Source organism: Lepidothrix coronata, unplaced genomic scaffold (genome assembly GCF_001604755.1).
Source record: "Lepidothrix coronata isolate B3197 unplaced genomic scaffold, Lepidothrix_coronata-1.0 Scaffold282, whole genome shotgun sequence".
Classification (NCBI taxonomy): Eukaryota; Metazoa; Chordata; class Aves; order Passeriformes; family Pipridae; genus Lepidothrix; species Lepidothrix coronata.
Genome location: NW_016690462.1, coordinates 259,142 through 269,764, shown reverse-complemented (window position 1 = coordinate 269,764; position 10,623 = coordinate 259,142). Strand labels below are relative to the sequence as shown.

The 10,623-nt window shown below is 37.9% G+C and overlaps 1 protein-coding gene across 1 annotated transcript in view; it reads right to left on the bottom strand.

Moving 5' to 3' along the window:
* Window positions 1-10,623, bottom strand: part of AGMO (alkylglycerol monooxygenase) — a 190,525-nt gene that overhangs the window by 159,559 nt on the left and 20,343 nt on the right. The gene's annotated exons all lie outside the window — the stretch shown is intronic.

Genomic DNA, 10,623 nt, shown 5'->3' with positions numbered 1-10,623 from the left:
ATAAGAGACATGAGGAGAAGAGCAAAGCTGCAAATGGGGGAAGGACTTTAGCATTGGCTTTGACAGGTTTGCTTTTTCCTGCCTCACTTCAATTCTAGCCAACAAACAACTCGGAAAAGTTCCCTTAATCTGCAGTCAGAAGTACATTAAAGTCAAAGACAGCTTTTGGTGAAGAACTCCTTTTATTTTTATTTCTGTAACAAAGTATAGGCTACCTTGTCTTAAAAAATATAAGATTTTATTTTTATAACTACAAACGCTTTAGGATCTCAGCATCCATATGTGTTAATAGTGATGAAAATTTATAAGAAATTAAAAGAAATAGAAGGATGTAAAATATATGATGCACATATAAAGCATGTACTTTCCTTACACCACTGTGCTATACAATCGATAAAATCCTACCTTCTTGTCTCAATTTAATAGGCTAGTTTCTAGGTGATGGAAGGCATGAACATAATGTCATTGATTTCTGAAATGATTTCTTGTGAAAACATGTTACATGCCATAGTGTTATTACAGGCTGAGAGCCTGCACTTCCCTTTTTATACTCAGCAAGAGTTTTGCCACTCCTGAATTTACAGAAATAAAATGGTGAGGTATACTTAGAACGACAGTGATATTTATGATATATGTTCCTTAAATGGAAAGGAATTCATCTAATTTTAAAGTTAAAAGTAGCAAGGGGGAATCCTCCCCATGTTTTAAAAGGTCACATGTCCAGGTTGCACTGCACTGTCTGAAGCAATGCCCACACCATTTTACTGACAGTCTGCATAATGACTGAGCATGGTTACAGTTTTTTTTCAGAAAAACATTTGTAAACATTTCTGGAAAATTAATAGCTAGATAGAATCAAGAATCCTCCTCCTGGACCCTACAAAACCTTGTACTTCCTCATGCATACATAGCAATAAGACTTGATTAGTCACAATTATTTTTTTTCCAGCAACAAACAGAAATTTTCTGTTCCCATGTAGCCCTCAAAATAAGCAGCCCAGAGGCCAACATCAAGTGCTCAAATCCAAGTCCATAATCCAACATAATCCTTTACATAATCCAACTATGGAGACTGTAAAATAGCTGAGTGACTGCTATTTAGGATATCTGCCTTTCATACAGCTTTATACATAAGAACATTGTAGGTATCTTCTCGCAGCAGTATGTTTACGTTCTATTTAGAGCATGTCTTCATCTAAATTTAAAAGTAATTTTATTTTTAAAACAATTACTGTTGATGAATTTATTCAGATTTGATGTTCACCGATTATTGAGAAATACTGTAGGTCACAAAAATATCTTTGGTGGGGAAAAAAAAAGAAAAGTTATACCAAAATGGGATTTACTGATAATTTTAGCCATTAAAAAAAAAGAAAAAAGAAAAAAAAATCTGGTTAGTAATTTTTATTAATTTGCATCTTCCACCAGCATGCTATCAATTTAGACAGAATACAGCGTGGAAAAGACTGCCCTTCCTACACTTAAAAATCAATTTTGGCAGCTTAAATACTTTAATTAAGGCAATAAAGATGCATTGAAGGAAACTTACATGCAAAGAACATTGTCCAGATAGAATAATGTTTTGTCTGCTCAAAATACACTTTAAATGTTAACTGCCCATCTTGAAATGTAAAATGAAGTATTTTAAATGGTGTTTGCCTAGCTAGATTTTAGCAAACAAAGAAAACTATTACAGACATCCAGCTTCTAGAAATTTCAGTAATATCCTGAAAGGAACAGCTTGCTATTTGGGGTTGGAGTGGAATAAACTTTTATTCTGCATTAAAAAGTTGTTCTAAATTTCTCATTCTTAGCAAAAAAAAAAATATCCTTTTCAAATTTGAATATAATCGTGCAGTATTCTTTGCAAGAAGGTGTGCACATCAGTCAGTAAAACTGAGGGTGCAATTAGAAATGGAGAAGCTTTTTTCTTTCCTTTTTTTGATTTTAGCTAGTTCTGAATATTTCAGTCAGTCACATAACCTGATAACAAATATAATTAAAAACCTTATATGCATGCATGCATAAAATACACATATTCATGGATACACACTGGAAAACTGTATTTAAATTACAGAAAAAAATTGCACAAAGAGAATGGAAGAAATGAAAATAGCAATGATAGGGTCTGTAGTGATAGGACAAGAAGGAATGATTTTAAACTGAAGTAGGGTCAATTTAAATATAAGAAAGAGGTGTTTTTCAGTAAGGTTGATAAAACAATGGTTGCCCAGAGAGGTGGTGGATGCCCCATCCCTGGAAACTTTCAAGGTTGGATGAGGCTCTAAGCAACCTGATCTAGGTTGAAGATGTCCCTGCTCACTGCAGGGGGGTTGGACTAGATGACCTTTAAAAGTCCCTTCCAACCCAAACTGTTCTATGATATTTCTCGTATGTCCTTGGTCCTAATACTGCAGAAATGGGATATTTTAGCAATGTCCTGCTGAGGAAGAGAAGAGTCGGAGCCTTTCAGAGTAGCTTATCTCCCCAGGAGAGCGGGCTCTGTGCCCCCACTCCACATCCCCCAGCCGCACAACCACATACATGCCACAGCAACACCCTTACCTTTCCCTTCAGGTAGACTGTCAAGGGGCTCCAAAGCTAAATTCTGCACAGAAAGAAATTTCAAAAGAGCTATTTGAAATGGCAAATACCATAGGTCTTCGAAGTGTGTATTAGCTAAAGAGCTGCTGTCGAGTAGGGGTGCAGAGCAATAGCATTCTGTTCATTTTTTTCTCCATGCTAGAACTGTACAGACTGACAAACAGAGCAATAGTGACCAGGAAATTTTTACTAGCACAGGAGGAGAAAAACAACTTCTTTTTGTAACAGAGAAAGCACAAGCATCTCAATGGGTCATCTGTTTCAACAATGCCTTTTATTTCTCTAGGCCTCTGCTTCTACTTTAAAACTTAGTGACAAAAATTAGTTACCACTGCTGCTGTTTGATGAATTATATGGTGTGTGCTTTTACTCTAAATCTAATTCCTTACAATCATAGTTTCATATCGCAAATTAAAACCAGTTGTTGCATTTGGTACCTTTTATTGCTGATCTGCTGATTTCAACAGATTGGTAAAAGATGGAAGTGACATAAAAACGAACCTTGCCCCTCTTCAAACATCCTGCCAGTTCAGACAAAGCCCTCCAGCAAGAGAGTGTGCACAGCTGCTGTATCGCAAACTGAGGTAGCATCTCCAAAGTCACCACAATTGGTTTTGGAAAAAGATGGGTTAAAAATGAGCCTAGATGAAGTGATTTTTGTGCATCTTCTACAGGAAACAGATATTAGTGAGCATTTTTACATTTCTCTCTAATTAAGCAAGAAGCCTTTACCTGAAGTCATGGCTTAAAATTAAGTCAAGGGAAACAGGAATATATATTCTCAGGTGGGTTCTTCACTTACTCAAAATACAAGTTTCTAGCATGATACATATTCAAAAGACAAAAAAAAAAGAAAAAGGAAGATAAGACAGACATAGCTAGACTGCTTTCCTTGAGTAGTCGAACTTGCAAACATACAGTCCCTTCTCTTTAACTTATGAAGTCACCTGATTGAAGGCAGTTCTATAACATTAGGAGGCCAAATATTGTAAAATAGAAATATTTCAAAGAATTTGTTTCAGGTAAAACTCCATAAAAAGAAACTCTTCAAACTACTGCAAAAGAACTAGTTTCTCCTCTTCTACACTCACTAACTTTGATAATTCATGTTTTACTTTATGTTCTATAATGCCTTAAAAAAATAGAAGTGTTATGAACCATTTCAATGGTTTTCAGCAGCACACGTGAAAAAGTATGTCAAATGAACTGTTTCTCTGCACAGCGAGTTGGATGCTTTCATACTTATGTCTCCACTCAGACTAAAAAGGGATTATTTTTTTCCCTGTTTAAAAGGCAGGTGCAGACTAGAGGGCAGCACTAGCCAAGGACACGGACGTGTGAAGACAGCTGACTTTTTGAATGGTCAAACATGCTAATTTATAACAAACTTTCTTCTTCCACTTCATCATATTTTCTAATGTTTTACTAAATAAGCAGGTTTCAAACTTGTTTTTGTGCAAAGCAGATTCAGAGCTTTTTCCCTAATCTGTGTACTCAGGAAAAATCCAGGCACTGCAGGTAGGAAAAAGACGAAATTCCACCCTTCAGACACCCATATGCATGTCTAACTAATGCATGTTTATATAGAGAGAGCCTCAAGAATAGAAATGTGTTATGTAAATCCTTAAAGCAGGGTAATAAGTGACACTTAAAGGAGGATTAACCTTGTGCTGCCACTTTCCCAACCATAAAATGACAAACAAGGAAAATGGAGGAATAGTTTCTTTTTCATTTTGTACTGGGAAGTTTGCCGTATCTGTTCATGGTGGGAGCTTGAGAAAAGATAAACAGTGCTGAAAAGAGATGGAATTACAACCTGAATTTTGGCATAAAAGTCGTGTCTCAATAGTGTCAGCTCATGCTTTCATTAATATATATTTCATTATATTTAAAAAAATACATTGCCTCTAGCATCATAAAAATAAAAAATAAAAAAGATTGCTTTTATGCTTGTATCAAGGCCTAATTCATAACAGTCAGAGACCTGTCTCTCCCAGAATCCTGGGGAAAGAAAAGCAATTACCAGATATTTACAGAAAACCTACAAGAGTCAAGCAAGCATGTAGTGTTGAACCCAGACCATGGAGTTTAATTCCTCACCTATTGCAATGAGCCATGTCCTACCCTCCACTATATTGTATTCCCACTCAGGAGCACATCCTACAGCACATCTAAAGAGCCAAAAATTCACGGCCAATCATTGTCTGACCTCCAACCTGCTGGCAGATTTGTTATTGCCATCATTCTTAATTACCTCTGACATTTCACATATTTAGAAAATCCATTCACCCGGAAACGTCTTTTAGATAGTCAGAAATTAAGTAAAAACTCTCTAGGGGTTTCCCTCTTATTTCCATCTTCTGAGCTCTTCAGGTTACGAATATTTTTCAGAAAGTCAATTATTATCTCACTCCATCTAAAGTAAAACAGGAAGGGGCTTGTGCTATCTGCATGTGCCACAATAAAATTAACAGACTAAATGAGTCAACCTCACCTCATATCAGGACATTATTCTTGCCAGTATACAAGAAATCAGTCTTTCAAACAACAGGAACTTATTATGAACAATAACAAACTGAAAACAATACAAGCAGGCTCCTACAATTTTATGGGACCCTAGACATTCCATATCAGGAAGCGTCATTACAGCTGAGGTGTTTTCAGGTGAACTTTCTCAGCAAAATATACATTTAAATACAAGAAGGAATAGCAACATCTTGGTTTGCTAAGATTGACTTTGGTCTTCTACAAATTCACTATTCACCCAGGAAATTAAAAGACACATAGTGAAGGAGCACTTCTTACTGCTAAAAAGTAAGAGAAGGGTAAAAGATAGTTATAAAAACAAGCATATAGAAATAACAAATCATCTAGTTTATTTACAGTCAACTTGGAAGGCAAGGAATGAGTCATAATCACATGAACTATCTATTTATTTTCAATTCATGTTATGTTGTCTGCAGGTTTTAGACTAGAATCAANGAACAGAAAATACAACAACCAGCTATTGCTTTTGCTATTTTTGTAAGGCAAGTAAAGGCAGCATTTTAATATCCTGCTCTCCCAACTCTGTTTAAAAAATAAGAAAAACAACCGACAGAATACTAAAAAATGTTTTCTGTAAAATTCACAAGAAGAGGATATTTTTCTCTTAATCATTGGGTATCAATTCCCTTTGCAATCAACACAAGCTGTGACAAGAAAAAGAGCAGAGCCTCATCTAGTCACTTGACAGTTCCCAATATTTTCTATCTTTCACTAGGGTGAAATTAAATTTATTTCATGTTGGATAACCAATATGGTACTGAATTTCTAGTCAGGTAAACAATGACATTTTCCCACAAGCAAGAACAAGCCTAAAAAAACCCACCACCATCCACATCTCTTCCCCTGACCCCTTTGGCACATAAAAGAACATTGCAATTTACTATACTTGTAGGGGAATACAGATTTTCCTGAAAAAATAAAAAAGGTGTGTCTCTGACCATGTTTCCAATAAAAAAAGTCAGACATCATCTTATTATAATGAATTTCCCATAAATCTGAAACACTTTAAACCCAAAATTATTTCCATATACTATCAATTGTTAATATAAAGTCTACTTAACAAGTCCATTCTAATATACCGAGTTCAGACAAGTACATTATAAAATGCAGATTAAAAGAGCACTTCAAAGGTAGGAATGGGTCAGATAAATATAGCACAATCATATGATTTCAATACACCCTCCAAAAATTATCAGCAAATGTAGATGGTGAAGAGACTCTGAGTCTTGCTGTCTTTTCCTCTAAGAAGTTTAAACTCATCTCCTCATGCAACAGTAAACACAGTATTGCACTGCTGTCAAAAGTGATAACAGATTAGGATTATTATTACACAATACATATATCATTATCAGAAAGAATAGGACTGGGTTTTACTGTTGCACATTCCAGTCATTTTAATGGCACAAATCTTGAGACACCCATCCCAATTTATCCACTCTGGTTCCTCATAAAGTAATGAGCTACCTGTCTGTGTACTCCTGACTAAGAAAATTCTGTCTGCTCTCTCGCAAGTCTCGGCTTATCCCATAGATTCTCTGCTAGTAAGTCTTGCTTATGTCCTGCTCCATGGTTAAGCTAACCCCTATGACTACTGGACTAGTTGAATTGTTAGGAAAGAAATGCAACACAACCTTGTTTTTTTAATGGACTATTTCAGTGATCTTATGCACAGAGTCTCCATGCACGATATTTTTTTCAGGACTGAGTGGGCTGTGAAGTGCAGCATGGTGTAGGAAAGAGAAGCCAGAAACTTGTCAGACAAGTTTTCAGCTCTACTGCTGAAAAAACTGTAACAAAAGCTGCTCACTGGGAGAAGAGGCAGAAGCAATGTTTCTCATAGCTAAGAGAAACACACTTTTTTAAAAAAAAAAATCTATAAAACAGGGCATGAAAAGTTCATAAAACCTCCAATTATTGGAAATCTTAGAAACATCTTCAGTTGAGACATTTTGCCACAGTCTGAGGCATGGTCTTTTCAAGGACAATGCTGAAGTGAGTTTTCAGGATTTCTTTGTTTGTCCTCTGCCCCTTCAGAAGCTGGCCTTGACCAAAAGGTCACTTCTTTTGGATGGGGGAATCTGAGAAGCCTGGACTTTATTGCTCTAGAATTCACCTGGTGCAGAAGGCTCATTTCTCATCCACCATAAATAAACTCAGATTTACTAAGAGACACACCATTAACTAAAAATTTTATGTAGCAGCTGGGGAATCTGCTGAGAATATACTCATCAGTTGAGGTCTATTTTATGACCTCTGATGTAACTCAAACCATCAGTTCATATTGGCTCGGCCTTTCGCTGACAGGGACCATGTCACGTATCCCGCAGGGCGGCTGGAAGCCACCAGCGGACAATGGGGCGAGCGGCTGACATCGGCCACTGGGGCCCAGGCAGAACAATGCAGCTGCTGCGGAGGTTGGCCCTGTTGAAGGAAACTCGCTTCTCCCAGGTTGTCTAAAGGGAGGGACACTGAAGCAATGGAAATTCCCCAGCAGTAAAGGAGAACAAAAGAAGAGGTGTTGGAAGCTGCTGTTAAAAAGAGACAGGCTCTCTCTCTAAAGCCGCTGGCTGCCAGACTTGGACAGTTTCTTCCAGGGCCTGAAAGAGGAGAGGAGGGTCCTCTGGCTGATACAAACCCACTCTGTTCTTCAGGACACAATCCCTTACGAAGCATAGATTAAAAACTACTCCCTTTAAAAGGGCCAGAGCTTTACAGCTCCCCACTATTCCCCACAGGAGCACAGGGTTGAGTGCACAGCCCCTGCTAAGGGACCTGCTCTGGCCAGGGGTGCCCCAGGACCCGGCAGAGCCCCCCACACTAGAATCCACCACCAGATACCCCACTGGGGCTCCACACCAGCGCTGTCTCTCTTGTTTTTGCATGGATCTGGAATTCTCTAGATTTCCTCCCCTGATTAAAAGGTGTGGCTGCTGAAGAAATTAGTTTACAGAGCCTCCAAATTCCTTACTGCCGTTGTCATTTGTCTGCAACAGGAGTATCTGGGAGGCCAGGGCGCGGGGAAGAGTGTGCTGGGCCACGGCTGGGGCTCGGCACTGCTCTGGGACCACCAAATCCCCCTTACTAGCAGGAATAACTCTGCAAGGACTCCGCACCTGGAGAGGAAACTTGAGGAGTAATCCATATATGATAGATTAAAATATCTGGTAAAAAATCCTTCAAACCCACACATATCCTTCCCTAAAAAAAAATTGTTTAAAATAAAACCTGTGATTTTACAGCTTACTTTTTTAGTAGTACAGCCTAAAAATTGGTGTTTTTACTGAAGCAAAGGGAAAAGTTACATTGATTTATAAATTTATTTCAATGCCACAAAAAAAAGGCAGTGGCTAAATAGTCCGTTGACCACCATGGCTTTTGGACCAGACCCAGAAGAACATTGGAATAAGTGTTGAAACATTTTATTTTCTACCCTTTTAGGGGCTACTGCAAACAATGGAAAATACAAGCACATACTTAGAATAACTCTATCCTTCGCAAAATGAGATCACACCTAAAAATACTTCCTTTTGTTGCTGTAGAACTTCAGTTTGTGATAATAGCTATTACATGCATATAGTGAAGAGGAAAAAATATCTCACCAAATCCTGGGTAAAAATTTGATATTGCATAGCAGTTTCTTCTACAGAAGAAACTTTAAAATCTATAATGATTCAGACTATTTGTGAAATAGTAGAATGAAAAATTCAATTATTGAATGGACAACATGAAATAAGGTAGTAAAAAGGTCAGGGGGTTGAGTTACTAAATTATTGCTTGCACCTAGGAAAAGCTACATAATGATGATAATTCTTTATATAAAAATTATATCAAGTATTAAGAAACAACAGAAAAATGTATCTGAATTTTAGGTTTTCAGTTTGAAACAATTAGCGCTATTATTTATATCCCCACACATAAACCCACATAGCTTGAATTTCCTGGGATATACATGTGCTATTAATTTTTAACTTTGCTCTAGGATCCAAGCCTGAATCACCAGGCCCTGTCACACTTTCTAATGCAAGGGTGTGTTTTGTCTGCTTGTACCAGAGGCTTTTCCAGTGTCCTCAACATGCCAAGGTATTTTTCAGGATTTTTAAGACCATCTCCGACACTTAAATTTCCTCAGCAACTTCCAATGCAGCTGACTTTCACAGCTGTGTTGCTGTGCTACAGATTTCATCATTGTTTGACCAGAGAAAAGAGTGTTGGTTAAACTAAAATCTCCATTTAGAGTGATTTTCTACAATGTTGTATCAGTTCCCTGCTGAGTAGCAGAGATCTAACAGTGAACAATATTTCTGTAATCCAAAAAAGAGTAAATTTTTATAGAATAGCTCACCACTGACTTCTTAAGAGAAGAGCACTTTCTTACAGTTTCCTCAACTCCATTATATATAGAATTGGTTTGTATTTTAATTCTAAAACCTATTAAGATTCACTTCAAAGTGTGCAATCCCCTCAAAACAAAGAAAAACAGAGAAGAGTAAGTGTAAAGTTGCTGCAGGAACAGAAATACATCCAATTGCTTTAGGGAGCCCAGAGATGACGCTGTTCCCTTCTCTGCCAGTGGGAATTTTACCACTGACTCCAGTGAAGGCACAGCCAAGCTAGCGATTTTCTAACACTCGAAGACAATTATTTTTATTTTAAAATTCAGGAATAGCCTCTTGCTCTGGTCCAGTTCTCAGCCTGAGGCTGTAGCCCTGCCAGCACTGTTAATGTCATTGTTTGTCAAGCATATTCCCAGTCTTGCGTACACCCACGCGGAGCTCCCAGCTCCCAGCCGTGATGTCCCCCCCAATGCATTGTTCCAGCTCCCCCTGCTTCCTCGCCTCCCTCCCTGTCCCCCCCATTGTTGTCCCCCTACACCCACCCTGCATTGTTCTCATGCTCGCCTGCCATCTCCACCTGGGAGGGACCCTTCCTCCCTCCCACTCCTTGCAGCAGCAGCTCAGGCTCCTTTCTTACCTACTTCCATATATTCCGCTGACCTACTGGCATCAAAGCATGTTCCCTTTCTGAAAGCACTTTACATAAAGTACCATTACCAGATCTCACAGCTTCTGTGAGCAGTGGGCGCTCTGCTTTGAGAAGCCCAGTCCAAAGTCTTTTAAAGAACAAGAAGATTCTTATTTCATTGCTACAGACTTTCAGTCAGGCCCACAATTAGGAATGATAGAAAGTGTTATTGCATTTTCAGATAGAGTATAAAAGGCTAGAGCAAAAATACGTTGTCATTACAAAACAGAAATATGTAACAAGACAGATACACAGGGATTAATCCTATTACATCTTCACCATATATATGTACAGAAACAACTGGTGTGATTTACACGGGCTCCATTATTTTGGCTACTTTGCTTTTTACTGCTCTCTATTTTAATTTTTATGTACTTACTATTTTTCCTTACTATTTTTTTATGATACTTCACTTTCTGTGAAGTGGTACCTTCTGAAGTACTGTGGTAC